This window comes from Erythranthe guttata, chromosome 13, assembly GCF_056151865.1.
Source record: "Erythranthe guttata isolate IM_541 chromosome 13, IM_541, whole genome shotgun sequence".
NCBI lineage: Eukaryota > Viridiplantae > Streptophyta > Magnoliopsida > Lamiales > Phrymaceae > Erythranthe > Erythranthe guttata.
This window is the reverse complement of record NC_142545.1, coordinates 2927915-2947941: the sequence shown is the minus strand read 5'-3', so window position 1 is coordinate 2947941 and position 20027 is coordinate 2927915. Positions and strand designations below refer to the sequence as shown.

Genomic DNA, 20027 nt, shown 5'->3' with positions numbered 1-20027 from the left:
CCCATCGATGCCGGCATGCCCAAGCATTTATCGTGGTTGTCCACTACTTGGAAACCGAGAATCCCGTGTATAGCATTCCGTCAGTCTAGAGGGGTCGCCGGACTGAAACACATGGTGGATTTCTCAATGTTGATTTTCTGCCACGACACTCATGCATACGGCAAGAAAATGTTCCTAAGTGTAGTAGCGTATTCCTCAGTCTCTTGGCCAAATATGAGTGTATCATCCGCAAAGCATAAACTCGATACCGTAGGGGCATTCGGAGCAATCTGTTGATACGCGGTTTCCTCACGTATAAATTGCCGCAAGTATACAGTATCGCATTTTGCAGAACAGTGGTTCCGGATATCGATCCACGGGGACCTTGTAGATTCACATGCTGAGTAGTGTAATTATATTATCGTTATATTATCTAGCCGATTGTAAATATTTGGAATGGTGATAAACCCTAATTTATAAGCATGCAAGATTGTAAACATGCACATATAGAATGTACGTAAATAAAGTAGCGACAACTCAACGCGGGGGGACTTCAATTTAAAAGGGACTTCTAGGACCAAATCCACCTATATATAATCGACAACGATCTACAAATCCTCTATCTAACGCCACATTCCTATTCGTTAACCCAGACACTAAAGTACTCCAACCCCCGTTGATGATTCCCGTGAAGAACTGTCGAAAATCGTAAAAGTCAAAGAAGAAATGAAGAATGAAAGGACCTTTCTATTTATAGTGAAATGCAAAACTTCCTCAAGAAGCTTTGCAAAATAAATATCTTTCTCAAAAATTGTGCCCAGATCGCGATCTTGATTGGCTGGATCGTGATCTGGCAGCCTCGGGAAACTACCCACCGCCATGCCAGATCACGATCCGGATATGTGTATCGCAATCAAGGTCTTCAACAAAAACACATTGTGAGACCCCCCAGATCCCGATACGGAGTGCTGGATCGCGATCTGGATCTCGAGTAAAAAGTCTTCTAGGAACACCCCCAGATCGCGATCCAGGATGTCAGATCGCGATCTGGGTCTTGATCTATTTTCGCTCTGTGACAACCCCCAGATCGCGATCCTGAGATGTCAGATCGTGATATGGGTCTTCTTGGCCCCAAAATTGGCTTACAAATTCGGTTTCGCTTTCAAATGGCTTCGACTCAGCAAAAATATCTAAAAAAACCTAGAAATAGAAATAAAACAAGAAACGCAATAATATATACAAATAAAGCCGAAACTCGGACGAACGAAGACCAAAATTCGAAGATTTGATAAGCAAAAATCATGCAAAACGAACACTTATCACACCCTCAAACTTAGATCTTTACTTGTCCCAAGTAAATCAAAACGAAACTACAACCAAAAGGAAATAAAAACAACAAACTGAAACTAGGCCACTAACGTAGGGAAACACGATTGCATTTAGCGTATGCAACAAGCCGTTGAACCCCTGGGTACCCCCAAAGGACGAGTTGTGTCTCGTGAGGGTTTTCAGACAACACACCCACAAAGTTGCCGGATTGGTCAAAGCATTGCAATTAATTCCAAAGATAAAACGAGCTAGATAACTTAAAATCTTAGAGTGGCATACGGCTGAGGGTTTTCGACTTTCCTACCGACGCAATTAGTTGTTTTTACACCAAAATGAAAGATAGACTCAAGAATCCGTAATTAAACAATAAACACAATTATCGAGGGTTTTGAGTATAAATGTGGGTGAAAAGTAAGTTTTGATTCTGAAATTCAAAAACTCGAGATGGGCATAAGTAGGTCTATTTATTCAATATAAGAAATGACAACAACAATATTTTTGGTGATTTTCATCACAATTTGTTCCTTTTTTTTTTTTTTTTTTAAACGGGCATAATCATGACTCGTCCAAGGCTCGACACCACTGTGTTATCTCCCTGACCCATGTATCGAACTTTAGTCCAAGAAACCCCCAAGCTTGACAACTCGAGAGACTTAGGTGACGAGGTGCACCCAGCGGGTTAAACACGAGTCAGAAAGGCGGGGAAATCAGAGCGTGAATCACAACAATACCACAAATTATTATTTTTCTCTTTTTCTTTTTTTTTTCTTTTTTTGTTTTTTTAACATAATAACATAAAATAAAAAATTAAAGACCATTGATATAACTTTTAGCCAACAACTCGAAATCGTGAACACATAATTCAATTCTAACTCGCCCCCCAAACCTCAGGCTATTATACCCCTCAGGAACATGCGCTCTAGCTTAATCGGAAAGGATTTGAAAGGCTATCCACACAAGTTGAAAAAAAACAGTCGGAAGGTTCATCTATTATTAGCCGGTGATCCACAATTTCAATTTTAAAATCAACTAGCCAATCTACTAATTCATTAATTGTTTTGCTTCAATAGAATCCGGAAATACAAGTTACACTCGATCCTAAATGAAATGCATGTGACAAACATAACATAATTACGGAAATTGAAATACAAAAACGAAACTAAATTATATGATATGCATGCAAAAGACCAAATCAAAATAAGATCAATCAAATAAAATAAAATCAACGTCTAGCAAAGATACATCGTAAACGAAATATCAATCCAACGACTTATCCAAAACAAACGAAATAAAAACAAAACAAAAACAAACAGGCTCAACAAACACCACCCTGAAACTTAAACTCTAGCATAGTCCCTATGGTCAAAAGCAGAATAAAAAATAAAAGGGAAAGAAAATACAACGTCCCTAGATGTCATGGTCCTCCTTGATAGCTCGTCCCTCGTCCTCCCAAAGTCCACGCTCGTGCTCCTCCCAGACGGGCCTCACAGTGTGGTGGGAATGGTCGTGGCTCGACGATATTGTCCGTCCTGCACTGGAGTGCTGCTGCCATCACCTTGATCATCTTCTTGAACCAGCCCACGTTCTCCTCCATAGCATCCATCCACTCGCCCATATACTCTTGAAGTGGTGGAGCTGCTGCTGTCTGCTGTCGTTTCCCGCCTCGTGGTGCGGGTCGGGCTGGTCGGGAGTCCTCGGATGGTGGTGTATCTGGCTCAGGGCCATCGCCCTTGCCCTGTGGACCGGAAGCTGGCTGGAGCTTGTCGAACGGGAAGATCGGCTTCAGAGCCTTTGTTACTTTGTCGTCGGCAAACATCGCCACGTTGACATTTTTGCACAAGGCTGTGATGTTGGAGGGGAACATCGGGCCCAAAGAGATGTTGCCCATGCACCGTCGAATCTCCGAGTGGATAATGGCACCCACGTTCAGAGGGGTGCCATTCATGATCGCATACATCAATGTAAGGCGAGTGACATAGGTCCGGGCCGTTGAAACCGTCGGCATGAGTCGGGAGCAGACGAAGTACATCCAAATCTTGGCCTCCCTCGAAAGCTCGGCTCGATAGAACCACTTATCTCCTGGTGCCCTATACGATCCTCGGGGGCACATGGCCTGAATGAGGTGCTGGTAGGTCGTTTCCATCTTTAGTGCTTGGAACGGCTCGGTCGGGATGTCCGGAAGATGGGGGATAATCTTGTAGACTCGATTGATGGTGTCTGCTTCATAACGAACTTCCACGCCCCGGATGAAAACCACCGAGCCTTTGTACTGACAGGCATTGGCGTAGAAAAGTCGGACCAAGTTCTCGTTGTAGGTGCCCGGTTTGTCGACGAGTACTCTCCAATGCCTTTCTTGTATGTTGTTGACAAGCGAGGGGCATCCAATTGTACGGACATCCAACTCACGTTCTGGGATGATCGATCGAGGGAGGCGGTCGATATACTCGCTCTTGGCTTCGACATTCACATAGATCTCTTCATCGTGTTCGTCGAACGTGACTTCGTTCACGAGTGTGCGTTGATTGGCACGAGCGCCCGTGTTGAGTGGCATGTCACCGGTTCTTGACATGGCTTGCTCGGTTGGTCCCTCCGAATGTGAAGGCGAGTGTAAAGAGCCTTCTCCCCCCTTTTTGCCTTGAGCCTTGCCCTTCTTCTTTTTCGGTGCTTTTCCCTTGCCCTCCGGTTGAGCTTTCTTGGAATTCTCACTCGTTTTTTGGAGTGTGTTTGCCAGTGAAGTCATGGTGTGAATGCAGAGTGCAAAATAAAACTTGGAATTGGTTCGGACAATTCGTCGAACACTTGGCGTGCGCAAGTTCTTTGAACTTCTTTGAATGTTAGTTTCTTACGAAAACTAACCCTACTACATCAATCAACACAACAACAACAATCAATAACGATCAACGAGCAAAAATTAGCATAATAATATAACTCGACCCAATCAAGTTCGTTTATGTACATCTTTTCAAAAAAAGTTCTAGATTGTGCACACAATGATCGAAAGACGATCCAAATACAGAAAAATCATCCATAAACACCTCAAGAAATTCTTCTACCATATCATGAAAAATAGACATCATACATCGTTGAAAGGTAGCAGGTGCATTACACAAACCGAAAGGCATCCTTCGAAATGCAAAAGTACCGTAAGGGCAAGTAAAAGTAGTTTTCTCTTGGTCTTCTGGAGCGATTGAAATTTGATTGTACCCCGAATAACCATCAAGAAAACAGTAATACTCGAAACCTCCTAGCCTGTCTAGGATTTGATCGATAAATGGAAGGGGGAAATGGTCTTTTCTAGTGGTTGCATTCAATAATCGGTAATCGAAGCATACACGCCACCCAGTGACTGTTATAGACGGAATAAGTTCATTTTTATCGTTCACAATAACCGTCATCCCACCCCTTTTTGGCACAACTTGCACCGGACTGACCCCACGGACTATCAGAAATTGCATAAATCATACCAGCGCCTAACAGTTTTAAGTCTTCTTTTTTTACTACCTCTTTCATTGACGGGTTTAATCGCCTCTGAGGCTGGACTCCCGGTTTATAGACGTCTACCATTAGAATTTTGTGTTGAACAATAGATGGGCTAATTCCCTTAATATCTTCAATAGACCAACCTATAGCCGACCTATATTCTCTAAGGACCTCCAGCAGTGTGTTTGTTTCGGCCTCGTTCAAACTAGAAGAAATAATCACCAGATAAGTCTTGTCTGCTCCAAGAAAAGCATAACAAAGATAATCTGGTAATTGTTTCAATTCCAGTACGAGGGTCGTTTTCACACTAACTGGTATCTCGGGGACGATTCATACCTCGTCTATGCCTAAAATCTCGGCACATTCAAGAAACAACACACAATCAAGCACATCATTTTCAATAGGAGTTTCAGGGGAGGCATAATGCAAATCGATAGAGTTAACAATGCAGTGCTCAACAAAATCACATAATTCATACAAATAAAAAAAGGAGGAAACACAATCCTTGATCACGTCTATTCTACTACAATGCTCAACATGCTCAGAGAGTTTAAATGCATCTGTCAAATTAAAAACAACTTCTTCCCCATTTACCCTAAGCATTAAATATCCTAATTCCATATCAATCATCGCCTTACCAGTGGCTAAGAATGTACGACCTAAAGTGATTGGTGTTTCATCATCTTCAGGCATTTCCAGTACCATAAAATCAACAGGCAAAATGAATTTATCTACTTTAACTAGCACATCTTCTACAATCTCATCGGGATATTTCAATGAACGATCAGCTAGTTGTAAAGTCATGCGAGTGCGGTTCAAATTTCCTAAGCCAAGTTTTAGAAACACAGACATAGGCATCAAATTAATACTGGCCCCCAAATCACATAAAGTTTTATCGAAAGTAGAATTCCCAATAATACAAGGAATAGTGTAACTCCCTGGATCTTTCATTTTTGTTGGTAGATTCGACTGAAGAATGGCACTCCAAGTTGCCGTAATGTCACTGGCGTGTCTTCTTCGATCCGAATTTTCTTGGATAGGACTTCCTTCATGAACTTGGTGTAGTTTGGCATTACCTCCAAGGCTTCTGCAAAAGGGATGTTGATTAGAATTTGTTTGATCTTTTCGATGAACTTCTTCATTTGATCCTTGAATTTCTTCTTCTTCTATCTTTCTGGAAAATGAATATGAGTTATCATAAGAGGAGGATTATGAGGAAAATAGATGTTATTGGGCTTACTAGTCTCTTTTGTACTACTCCCTGAAATGGTGATTTCCGGCTCGACCGGGGTCGGCTGTACAACTGGCCTTGGTGACTCGTCTGTCGGATAAGAAGGATCGGTCATTTGCAAACCACTTCGGGTGGTTATGGCTTGACAGCTTTCTTTTGGATTGACTTCGGTATTGCTCGGAAATCCACATTTGGCCATCGTGGACATGGATTGGGCGATTTGCCCTATTTTCTTCTCCATGTTCTTCATTGTTGACTTCAGGCCCTCCATCTCCTGTTCTTGTCGGTGGAGACGCTCCTCATAAGTCGGCCCTCGTTGCTCTCTTTGATGATTGAAATCGGAAGGTGGTTGTAGAGCATTCTTTGGATTGGCGTAGTATAAGTTCTCGTGATTCCGAATTCCCGGGTAGTAGTGAGTAGGGTTTTGGTTCTGATTGTTGTTTCCCCGGAAATTGTTGAATCGGTGGTTCATAAAGTGTGCCTGCTCCCAATCGTCATTTGTGGCTTGCGAAGTACTTGCTCCTACTACTCGTTCGGTATGTGGCCCTCAAACTGATAATTGGGCGACCTGATTTGATAGGGTCGCTAACTGTGCTGAAATCGAGGCTAAAGGATCGAGTTGGTGGACTCCGGCCATCTTTTGTATACCACTTCGTTCGGACGGCCAATGGTAAGCATTCTCACACATTCGCTCGACAATGTCTCGAGCGTCTGTGAGAGTCTTGTTTTGCAATGATCCATCGACTAGAGATCGGGAAGGTTGATTGAGCCCATTGTAGAACAACTCCATTTGATCCCACGGATTGAATCCGTATTGAGGGCATTGTCGTAATAAGTCCTTGAACCTTTCCCATGACTCGTGCATCGGCTCTTGGCTCATCTGTCTCAAGTTGCCCATATCTCTTCGTAGTTGTGCGGTCTTCGAAGGTGGAAATAATCGTGCCATAAAGGCTTGTGATAATTCTTCAGAAGCTAACTCTTTGTTTTGTCTCTGACAGAAAATGAGAATAGCTTCAACCCAATGGCATCATCAGAAACACCGTTAACTTTGATCGTGTCACAAATCTCCAAGAAATTGGCAAGATGGAGATTCGGATCTGCAGTGGCTGCTCCGGAGAATTGGTTCGCCATGACCATGTTGATTAGCCCCGTCTTTAGTTCGAAGTTGTTTGCGGCTATCGTCGGTTTTCTGATTCCCGAATAGTTCTCATTCACAGCTGGAGTTTGGTATTCTCGTATTGTTCACTCGGGTGGTAGGTTCGATCTTGGATGCTCGTGATCTCGTCCTGGCTCTCGGTCGTACTCAAAGGCCAGGTGCTCTGGATTTCCTTGATCTTCGGACATTGGTTCACTTTGTTGTTTGCGCGTGGCCCTTCGTCTTAGAAATTTCCTTTCAATCTCGGGATCGTAAGGTATGATTTCCAAATTTCGACGCATGGGCATAAACAAAGTGATTGGTTAAAATCAAGGTAAAAATCAAAAGTAAAACAGGTAAATATCTAAATTAATAATCAGATAATTGGTAACACTATCAACAAAGATAAAATCGAATTGGTCCACGACAACGGCGCCAAAAACTTGATACGCGTTTTCCTCACGAATAAATTACCGCAAGTATACAGTATCGCATTTTGCAGAACAGTGGTTCCGGATATCGATCCACAGGGACCTTGTAGATTCACATGTTGAGTAGTGTAATTACAGTTTCGTTATATTATCTAGCCGATTATAAATATTTGGAATGGTGATAAACCCTAATTTATAAGCATGCAAGATCATAAACATGCAAATATAGAATGTACGTAAATAAAGTAGCGACAACTCAACGCGGGGGGACTTCAATTTAAAAGGAACTTCTGGGGCCAAATCCACCTATATATAATCAACAACGATCTACAAATCCGCTATCTAACACCACATTCCTATTTGTTAACCCAGACACTAAAGTACTCTAACCCCCGTTGATGATTCCCGTGAAGAACTGTCGAAACCCGTAAAAAGTCGAAGAAGAAATGAAGAATGAAAAGGCCTTTCTATTTATAGTGAAATGCAAAGCTTCCTCAAAAAGCTTTGCAAAATAAATATCTTTCTCAAAAATTGTGCCCAGATTGCGATCTGGATTGGCTGGATCGCGATCTGGCAGCCTCGGGAAACTGCCCACCACCATGCCAGATCGGGATCCGGATATGTGTACCTCGATCTGGGTCTTCAACAAAAACGCACTGTGAGACCCCCAGACCGCGATACGGAGTGCTGGATCAGGATGTCAGATTGCGGTATGGGTCTTGATCTATTTTCGTTCTGTGACAACCCCCAGATCGCGATCCTGAGATGTCAGATCGCGATCAGGGTCTTCTTGGCCCCAAAATTGGCTTGAAAATTCAGTTTCGCTTTCAAATGGCTTCGACTCGGCAAAAATATCTAAAAAATCTAGAAATAGAAATAAAACAAGAAACGCAATAATATATACAAATAAAGCCGATACTCGGACGAACGAAGACCAAAACTCGAAGATTTGATAAGCAAAAATCGTGCAAAACGAACACTTATCATCTGTACTCCCTGAAAGGGGCCACTTTTTGTCGCCCTAGTAACCATGGCAATTAAGGCCTCTGCACAACAAATGAAGAGGTAAGAAGATAGAGGGTCGCCTTGTCGTAATCCACCTGATGGGTATACCGAGCCAAACTGCAAACCGTTGAAGAGGAAAGAAAATGAGACCGACGAAACACAAAGCATAATCAGATCCACATAGCCAGGTGGTAAACCAAATCGTAATAAAATATTTTTAATAAAACACCATTTAATACGATCGTAATCCTTACTAATGTCCAATTTAAGAGCCATATAATTCGTATTCTTCTTAGAGTTGAATTTCACAAAATGATTGATTTCATATGCTACAAGGATATTGCCAGAGATAAAATGTTTCGGAACAAAGGCGGACTGGGTTTGTGAGTTTATGTCATTCAGAACAAGTTTGAAATGATTAGTAATCACTTTAGAGCCAAATTTATAAATCACGTTGCATAGGCTAATGGGTCTATAATCCGTGATTTTCTCTGGATTGTTCACCTTGGGAATCAAGACAATATAGGTATAATTTAGCTTAGGAGGAAGTTTGTGATGATGAAGGAAGTCAATAACACAAGATAATATATTTGAGCCTAGGATGTGCCAATATTTAGTGAAGAAAATAACGGGGAGGCCATCTGGGCTGGGGGATTTAAGGGGAGCCATTTGTGAAATGGCTCGAGTTACCTCCTCTGCAGTGAAATGCATGGAAAGAAGTTGACTGCCCGTACTCGAGATCTTGTTTTCCACGTTCACCAGGACCTCATCTATCTCATGCATATTAGGAGCGGTTGATGTGTATAACAGGTCAAAATAGCATGAGATAATTTGCTCGATCTCAGCATGAGATTCCTTCCACACCCCATCATCATCCCTCAATCGTTCTACTCTATTGGTTCGGTGGCGAGTAGTAGCCTTCGCATGGAAGAATTTAGTGTTGCGATCACCTTCCTAAATCCACTGTATATTGCTGTGTTGCTTCCAATATATGTCATTATCTTCATATGCCTTCTCTAGTTCCATCTTCACAAGACGGATTTCCTCCTTGGCGGCTTCAGTTTGAATGGCCGCGTGTAATCGGTGGAGACGTTTATTCAGCTGCTCAATTCGTTTATGTGGTGCCTTAACCACAAATTTACTCCATTGGATTAGTGCCAGGTGGCAGCCCTCTTTCTTCCTCAAGACAGAGTCAATCGAGTTCCCATGTAGCTTCAAATCGAAAGGGACGGTGTTGCCTTCAGTCATAGCCCACTCGCAAGGTGTCAAGGACAAGTCGAAGAGGAATATGATCCGACCCTCGGTATGCCATATGGTGGACCGTAGCTCTCGGAAATATAAGAGACCAACCTGTATTGGTGCATACACAATTGAGGCGACATCGTAAAGTATAAGGGTAGCTCCGATTTTAGGACCAAGTTAGTCGGGGCCCTTGGAAACTTAGATCCACCAATCCACAATCGTTGAGATCCTCACGAAAATATGCAATTTGCGATGGTAGTCGAGCGGGGCCTCGTTTTTCATTATTGCTAAGAATTTCATTATAATCGCTGCTGATTACCCATGATATGTCTCTGTGGTTACTAAGATGGCAAAAAATAGTCCAAGAAGCATGTGTGCGGGATATTTCGGGAAAACCGTAGAAGTCAGTCACTCGCCATTTTCTGTTGTAGTTCCTCTGTAGAACCTCCGCATCGATATGGTTGTTCGAGTAACTGATAAGATCTACCACCATCTCTTTCTGCCAAAACAGATCTAAACCCCCCGAGTTGACAACCTTATCCACACCAAATCCGTTTAAATTCCATCGTCGTTTAAGCTTTTCCATCAAATAGGGCGTTGTTTTCGTTTCCGAAAGAAACACAAGCAGTGGCCGATAATCCCGGAGAATGTCCGTAGAGTGTGGGCCAAATATATTCTTTGTGAATGGCCCATTCATCAATCCATCTTGCAACCCACTTACGAGTAGCCCACACAATTTGAGCTGAATATAAAAGTTAGCTCAATCTCACTAGGTTTTCCGTGTGTCTCTCTCTCTCTTCACCGTTTTCTATCTCGTTGTTTTTCGGTAGATGTTTTCAATCTGCCCCTTTTTTCTCTCAACAAATCTTTCTTCTTATCATCAAAAAATCTTGGGGATTTGTTGCCTGATTCTTCGTGAGTTTGGTGGATGATTTGGGCGTATAAGTGCACCATATTCCTTTATGTGCGAGGGACAGAAAAACGAGAAAAGGGAAAAGATAATACTTTGTGCATTTTGAGAGGAAATATCAGAGTGAAAGAGAGAACATTTTTGTAAGAAGAAAAGCTCAATTCTTTTCGGTGAATAATTCGAGCTTACTTCTTTAGGGATAAACCGATGAGATTAGGGTTTGAATTTGTGTTTCGTTTTCTTTCTTTTTTGTTGGGATACACTGTGTGTGTGTATACATGTGTGTGGCTGCCGTGAGTGTTTGGAGGCCTGATAAGTGTTCGTTTTGCATGATTTTTACTTATCGAATCTTCGAGTTTTGGTCTTCAATCGTCCGAGTTTCGGTTTTATTTGTACATATTATTGCGTTTCTTGTTTTATTTCTATTTTTAGGTTTTGTTAGCTATTTTTTTCTGAGTCGAAGCCATTTGAAAGCAAAAACGAATTTTCAAGCCAAATTTGGGGCCAAGAAGACCCATATCACGATACAGGAACTGCGTGTCGTGATCTTGGGATGTCACAGAAAGAATCAGGATCAAGAGCCAGATCGCGATCTGACATTTTGTATCGCTATTTGGGGGTTTATACAAAAGACTTTTCGATCAAAACCCAGATCGCGATCCAACATTCCGTATCGAGATCTGGGGGTTCTTACAGTAGCCTTTTCACTCAAGATCCAGGTCGCGATCCAGCACTTTGCATCGCGATCTGGGGGGGTCTCACAGTGCAAATTTGCTTCAGACCTAGATCTTGATACACATCTCTAGATCGCGATCTGGCATGGCGGTAGGCAGTTCCCAGAGGCTGCCAGATCGCGATCCAGCCAAACCGTATCGCGATCTGGGCATGACTTTTGAGAAAAGATATTTATTTGCAAAGCTTCTTAAAGAAGCGTTGCATTTAACTATAAATAGGAAGGCCCTTTCATTCTTCATTATTCTTCATTTTTTTACGGTTTTCGACAGTTCTTCGCGGGAATCTTCAACTACGGTTTCAACTTGGGTTTTTCTTACGCAATTTCTTTACGTTTTGTTCTTCATTTATTGTGTACATTCTTCTGACTCTTTGTTTGTTATGAACTAAGAACATTTTATTCTAGGGTAATGAAACCTTGTTTATGTTGAATTCGATCGTCATTTATGTTATCTATTTATTGTGTTATGATTTCGTTTATGTTTTCCTCTATTAACTGATTATGATTGTTTGATCATCTCTCGGATTGATATTAAATAGGAATGAACTCGAGAGAGGATTTCTTGTTTGAAGTAAGGAAAACATAGCTCGGGGTGTGGAAACAGAGACGTGATCCACTTCGGGTAGCCCTTAAGGACTTGATCTAAATACTCTCTTAATAGCAGGTTCGGAACGGAGACGTCGGACCTGTGGGTAGACTCTAACTACATTGGAGATGGGGTTAGAGTACTTTAGCGTCTGGGTTAACGAATAGGAATGTGACTTTAGATAACGGATTTGTAGATCGTTGTTGATTACACATTGGTGAAGCCCTAGAAGCCCCTTTTAAATCGAAACCCTCCCGTGTTGAGTTGTCGCTATTCTATTTACGTACATTCTATATTTGCATGTTCATGATCTTGTTTGTTATTAAACTAGGGTTTATCACCAAACGATAATATAATTACATTACTCAGCAGGGGAATCTACAGTTTCATGTGGATCGATATCCGGATCACTGTTCTGCAAAATGCGATATTGTATACTTGCAGTAATTTATACGTGAGGAAAATGAGTATCAAGGCCCCACTTGGATCTTGGACGAGGACTCGGAGATTGAGTGTAGCACCCCCTTCTAGTCGGGCGATAAATCGAACCGGTTTATCGGAATATTTATTAAACCAGCGGAAACAAAGGATCTCTTTGTAATTTTTAAAACTTTGAAATGGGACAAAAATGCAATGATTAAAACTTTGAATTTTTCGAAATCTTTCTTAGGTTACTTTAGCCGAATAAAGGTTTCGTTTAGAAATAAGTTTCGAGGGGAGGTTTTTCGTTCGAGTGCTACAGTATCACTATCGGTTTTAGGTTCGAGAAGAAATCAGAGTTTGGAAAGGTTATTTTGGTGAATAGTTCGGAAATTGCTAGTGGAGACATGAAAATAGCAAAATTACGAAACGATCTATTTTATAATAAGGGTTAAGTACGATTCATACCGGTAACAAGTTCAAAATGTACGAAAAGGAAAAAGTTAGGTTTAATATTACATCACCAAAAGAAAAGAACCAAAACACTTTGGCATCGTTCATAGGTCCTCGTACAACTTCCAACCAAAAAACCTGGGCAAGACATCGATCCGCTACTCGACCCATCCCGGTTGAGGATTACTAGCACTACTACCTGCAATTAAAAGACATCTATATGAGCTATAAAGCTCAGTAAGAAATCCGATGAAATATCGAACTTTGAAAATACGTTATACATAATATATAATATTATATACCAATTCTTACCCGCGTTCCATACAACAACACAAGACAATCGGTAAAATCACACAACTCACGAAAACATATATTCGCACATAATCACGTACTTATGCAAAATGACTAAAATGCCCTTTTTATGAAAATCGTGAAAAACACATTTTTCAATATTTTATCGGATCCGTGAAAGATTAATTTATGTACCTGGATAATAAACCTGTTACGAGCCCGTTTTCACTAAGTGGAATCAAACCACAACACATCATCCTAGTTGGATACCGGCCCTCTATATCCGAATTGTTTATTACCCGATATTCCATTAATCTTTCAATTTGAAAACTATTTAATGCAATTTTTCAAAATCATGCTTATGACCCATACATAACATCACAAATATCAATCAAGTGCCACCAAATCACACAAATATCACAATTCACCACATATTTATAATTTGGTTATATGTGGTGAATTGAAGGAGCTGAAAGACCAAGTTCAAGAATTGCTCGACAAAGGTTATGTTCGACCCAGCCATTCCCCGTGGGGCGCACCGGTTCTCTTTGTCAAAAAGAAAGACGGATTCCTTCGCCTTTGCATCGATTACCGTGAGCTCAACAAAATCACAATCAAGAATAAATACCCTCTTCCTCGAATCGATGATCTTTTCGACCAACTCCAAGGCTCATCGGTCTTCTCGAAAATCGATCTCCGATCCGGTTATCACCAACTCAAAATCAAAGAATCCGATATCCCCAAAACAGCTTTTAGAACCCGATATGGCCATTATGAATTCGTTTTCATGCCCTTCGGTCTAACCAACGCACCCGCAGCTTTCATGGACCTTATGAACCGAGTTTTTCATCAACACTTGGACCAGTTTGTAATTGTATTCATCGACGATATTCTCATATACTCCAAAACCCAAGAAAAGCACATGTCTCACCTTCGCACCGTACTCCAAACTCTCCGATCGCACCAACTATACGCCGAGTTCAGCAAATGCGAGTTCTGGCTTTCGAGTGTGGCTTTCCTTGGTCACATTGTTTCAGAAAAAGAAATCTCGTCGATCCTAACAAGATAGAAGCAGTGTCGAATTGGTCAATTCCAAAGAATGCAAAGGAAATCCGAAGTTTCCTTGGACTAGTCGGCTACTACCGTAAATTCGTGAAGGATTTCTCGAAGCTTGCCTCTCCACTCACGCGATTAACTCGAAAAGACGCCAAGTACCAGTGGGCGCCCGAATGCGACGCCAGTTTCACCGAATTAAGGGCTCGACTCACATCAGCACCAATTCTCGCACTACCAGAGAAAGTCGGAGAATTCATAGTCTACAGTGATGCCTCGAAATTAGGTCTGGGAGCTATACTCATGCAAAATGGGAAAGTCATTGCCTATGCCTCACGACAACTCAAAGAGTACGAACGCAATTATCCAACGCACGATCTCGAATTAGCCGCCATCGTTTTCGCACTCAAGATCTGGCGACACTATCTCTATGGTGAAAAGTGTACCATCTACACCGATCACTAGAGCCTGAAATATTTCTTCACCCAGAAGGACTTGAACATAAGGCAACGAAGATGGCTCGAACTAGTCAAGGATTACGACTGCGAGATACTCTACCACCCCGGCAAAGAAAATGTAGTCGCTGACGCACTTAGCCGCGAATCGATCAACGCTCTTATAGTCCAACCTAACTTGGGAGAATCAATCAAATCACCCAAACAGAACGATCCGCGAATTCTCAAAATTCGCAATAACCTCGAATCCAATCCCAACTTCCGAATCTCCAAAGAAGGTCTCGTCCGATTCCAAAATCGCATTTACATCCCCGATGATCCAAATGTCCGCCGACTAATCCTAACCGAAGTTCACCAAACCATGTACACTTGCCATCCCGGAGAAACCAAGATGTACCAAGATCTCAAAAAGCTCTACTGGTGGCCTGGAATGAAGAAAGACGTGGCCCGATTCGTCGCCGAATGCCTAGTGTGCCAACAAGTCAAAGCGGAACATCAAAGGCCCGGAGGTCTACTTCAATCAAACCTAATCCTCGGATGGAAATGGGAAGCTATCACAATGGACTTCGTGCAAGGATTTCCGAAGACCCAAAGGGGATCGGACGCCATTTGGGTGATCGTTGACCGACTGACCAAAACGGCTCACTTTCTTCCAGTCCGAATGACCTTCAGTTTAGAAAAGCTCACCGAACTATACGTTCGAGAAATAGTCCGACTCCACAGTATCCCCGTCTCCATTATTTCCGACCGAGACCCCCGATTTACGTCAATATTCTGGAAAAGTTTACACGAAACCCTCGGAACGCGATTGAACTTCAGCACCGCCTATCACCCTCAAACCGATGGCCAATCCGAACGAGCTATCAAAACCCTAGAAGATCTTCTCCGCGCTTGCATTCTCGACTTTGGAGGAAATTGGGAATCCCGCCTCCCACTAATCGAATTCGCATACAACAATAGCTTTCACTCATCAAATTGGAATGGCACCCTACGAAGCTCTTTACGGCCGCAAGTGTAGGTCCCCGCTCCATTGGGACGAAATTGGCGAAAGAAAATTCCTCGGTCCCGACCTAGTACAACAAACCGTCGAAATAATCTAAAATATGCGAGAGAAAATGCGAATCGCCCAAGATCGGCAACAAAGCTATGCCAACACTCGAAGGAGAGATCTCGAATTCGAAGTCGGAGACTCCATATTCTTAAAAGTGGCGCCTTTCAAAGGAATTATGCTATTTGGGAAAAAGGGAAATTAAAGTTAGCACCGCGATTTATTGGCCCATTCGAAATTCTCGACAAAATTGGTACTCGCGCCAACCGACTAGCCTTACCACCCAATTTATCCAACTTTCACAATGTCTTTCACGTTTCAATGCTTCAAAAAGACATTCGCAGTCCAGACCACGTATTGAAAACCGAACCAATCGAACTAAACCCTAATCTTTCCTACGAAGAGAAACCTTCACAAGTACTTGATTCCAAAACCAAAACCCTTCGAAACCGAGACCTTAAGTTCGTTAAAATCCTTTGGCAAAACCATACGCCCGAAGAAGCCACGTGGGAACGAGAAGAAGAAATGCACGAACATTACCCCGAGTTGTTCAGGTAACAATTTTGGGGACAAAATTTCTTTAAGGGGGGGGAGATTGTAACTGTAACACCGCGTAAATTATGCGAGAGTTTATTGTACTTTATAATGAGAATTGGGGGCTGATGTGTTATTATGTAATAATTTTGGGGCATAAGCATAATAATAATTCTATAATTTAGTAACTTGGCCATTAAGCAATTGAGGGGCTTGTGTAATCGGATAATTGAATGTTATTAACCAAGAAAATTAGAGAGAGAGACACGTAGAATACTTCCTCTTCATCTTCATCCGATTCTTCCTACACTTCACTCCTCTTCTCCAAACTCCTTTCTCTCTCTCGCTCTCTCTCATCATCTCTCTCTTTCTCTCTCGCCCGCTCTCTCTTCCTCTCTCTCTCGATCCTTGGCTGAAATCATGGAAGTTAATTGAAGAAAAAAAAGTCGGATTTATAGTGGTGGTGGTCTCCAGCAGCAGTCGCCGGCGGTGGTGGCTGGAATCCGACAAAGAAGACGAGCTGTCCAGAATTTCAATTTCAGAGTTTTCCCTTTTCCGTAAATCAATTAAACGGAGGTCTTAAAGATGGAGCATCGATGATCCGAAGGTACCGTTCGAAACCTTAGTAAGTTAGATTTCCAGTGGTGGTGGTTCTTGATTGTTTACATCAGCGGTGGTCATCGGAATTGGCTAGAACTTCAGCTCGCTCGTTGAAACGAAGGGAAGCAAATTCTGCTGCCGCACCTGTTTTCGGAGCCGAAATCGAAGGGTTTCGAATGCGAATTTCGAATCGGTTCCTTCAGGAAACTCGTAGAGGACATCGTAAACTATAAGTAAGTGTTCAATTGTATCGAATTAGAGTATGTAATATGCATGTTTTAGAGGTCCGAATCCGATGACAGTAATCTGCCGGAAACAGGGCAGTTTTGAGTACCTTCTTGCGGGACTTTTTTCGATATGTTCGGGTCAGAATTTAGGCTGTGTGTCTTCATGAAACTTGTAGATTAAACTTCCAGGTTTCATTTGATGTATTATTTGGACAATTTGGATAACTGTACGATTTGTTATGATTTTCCAACGAAACTGTGACAGCAAACGAAATTATGCGAAAATCTGGCAGGTTTATGTATTCATCTTTCGGGATTGTTATTGACGGGTTATGTTGTTAATTTGGGATTAAAGTCTTCAGTAAACTTGTAGATACATATGTTATCTTTAACTATATATATCATTTAGGTCATTCGGATAAGTACGACGATCCCAGTGATTATTTGAATAGAGTGCCACGAGAATCAATTCTTAGTATATGTTTAAGAAATTGACTATGTCATATAGTGGATTAGGGGTGTAAACGAGCCGAGCCGACTCGTGAGCTCGAAGAGCCGGCTCGTAAAAAGCTCGAACTCGAACTCGAGATTTTCGAGCTCGAGCTCGAGCTCGCGAGCTCGAGCTTTCTGATGAGCCGAGCTCGAGCCGGTTTTCAGTTGTTCATGAGCTCGCGAGCCGGCTCGCGAGCCGGATTTATTATTATTTTTTATTTTTTTTTTATTTTTTATATGTTATTTTTATTTAAATAATGTAAAATATTATAGAAATAAATACAAATATTAAAAATATATATAATTACAATTTAGTTTTTATTTTTTATTTTTTTAAATATTTTTTAATAATAAAATAATAATTAAAAAAATATTTAAAAAAAAAAAAAAAAAAAAAGACAATGGGCTCGAGCTCGAGCTCGAGCTCGAGCTCGACACAACTGACACGAGCTCGAGCTCGAGCCCAAAAGAGAGGAGCTCGCGAGCTCGAGCTCGAGCTCGAGCTCGACAAAATAAACTCGAGCTCGAGCTCGAGCCAGCCAAAAGAGGCGAGCTCGGCTCGAGCTCGGCTCGTTTACACCCCTATAGTGGATGGTAGTATGACTATATTACTGTTCGGAATCTTATTTAGTTCTAATATTTGCATAGGTGTTGAGCGTAGTAAAGCTCTCACTCAAGGTTTAAGCTTAAAGATGCTTCTATAGCACTTCTATAGCACTAACGTTGGACTCCAGGTGAGAAACTATGACTCCTTATCCGATTTCTTTCCTGCGCTTAATATCTCCTTTGTTTGAACCAAATATATTCTCCATCTTGAATCCTTTGATGCATTGATTATATTTTTCTTGGAATATGACCTTTAATGTTCTGTGAGCATATTCGTTTCCTTGGCTCGAACTTGGAACCTTGATCTTGTTCTTGAAATCTTGAACTTGTCAATTCTCTTGGTTGCTATGTTCACGGCTAATTCCTATACTTGATTCCCTGGCCTGAACATTTTCCTTGAATCGATATTGAACTATATTTATTCTCAAAATCTTGTCTTGAATGCTTTCCGAGAATAAATATTTTGTTGGCTCGAACTTGAATCTCATGTTTATTGAATTCATTGAGATCTTGATATACTCGTTCTTGGAACCTGACATGGAACTTATTGTTGTTCTTGAATTCCATATTCACGACAATTCTTCATTGGCTTGAATTGAAATCTGAACATGTTCATTATCCTGAGACTTGATATTCAATTATCGTGATCGTGACTTATCTTGTGAATGATTGACTTGATTTTTGAAATGAATGACTTGATATTCCTAAAAGGAATAATATTGATTCTTGAACCTACTGTCCCCACCCTTGAGGACGCTCTTGGGGGAGCTGGGCCCTAGGACCATTTCGGCAAGACGATCGGGCAGTATTGGGCTGACGATGACTGGTCTCCCGAATGGTACCTCCTGATGGTTCGGACTCACGTTCGTTTGGAGTTAAACGTTCCTGAGCCGGATCGGCACGTTCCGGTCGTGCCTCTTGCTTGTTTCCGACCGAGTGGCCACTCGGGACGGAGTGGAGGGATAAGCACGTGATATGATTTTATTTGTTGGGAGTTACAAGGTTGGAGACCCCACCAAATATTGAACTCAAGCCGTACATGTTACACTCTTGTACATGTTACACTTCTGTTAATGAAATTCTTGTAAAGTCTCTCGTTATATGTTCTGTTCTGTTGATTCTCATCATACTCATGGATCATATGTTTTTCACTAAGTCATTCGGACTTATTCGTTTCTCCTTTCTGATATTAATGCGCAGGTAAAAGAAAGACTTAGACCTAAATTTTCATACTAAGAGTTAAAGCTCGTGTATGCCTCCGATTAGTCTCGTCGAGAGGTATCTCTATTTATGTTCCGTATAGGAATCCTTTGATCGAGAATTTTGTAATAGAGTAAGTGGTGTCGAAGTCGACTTGTAATAGAACCTCCTTTTGTAAACACGATGGGATAGATATTGCGGGTTAATGTTTTGATTATCGAAATTTTGAGGAGCATATTTGGGGTCACTGAATGTACTGCATGTTGAGTGGTGTTCCGCCACGAGGTGCCTGCTACTCGGGGCGGGGCGCTACAGGTGGTTTCAGAGCTTTGGGTTGGCTTTGGGTTGGATGCCCGAGCGATGATGAAAAGGGATCTTTGAGAATTGTAGAGCTATGAATTGAATCTTGGGCTAAATTGTGATCGGCAGTAATCGAGTCATAGAGGCATTGAGATAATTCTTTAGCATCTATTACTGATATAGATAGTGAGGAATACCCCGTAGAAATATCTATCATACGCGACCTGAGATGCAGTATGAGATTCTTGGTTCTTTTTGTTACTTCAGTTGGCTTCCAATTCTCCGAT

The 20027-nt window shown here is 41.7% G+C and overlaps 1 long non-coding RNA gene across 1 annotated transcript; it reads left to right on the top strand.

The window, feature by feature from the left end:
- The first annotated feature begins 16596 nt into the window (after positions 1 to 16596).
- On the top strand, positions 16597 to 19675 carry LOC105952829 (uncharacterized). The gene is made up of 3 exons (XR_016029229.1): positions 16597 to 17649; positions 18223 to 18368; positions 19441 to 19675. It is a non-coding gene; the product is annotated as an uncharacterized LOC105952829 (long non-coding RNA).
- Positions 19676 to 20027: the final 352 nt, after the last annotated feature.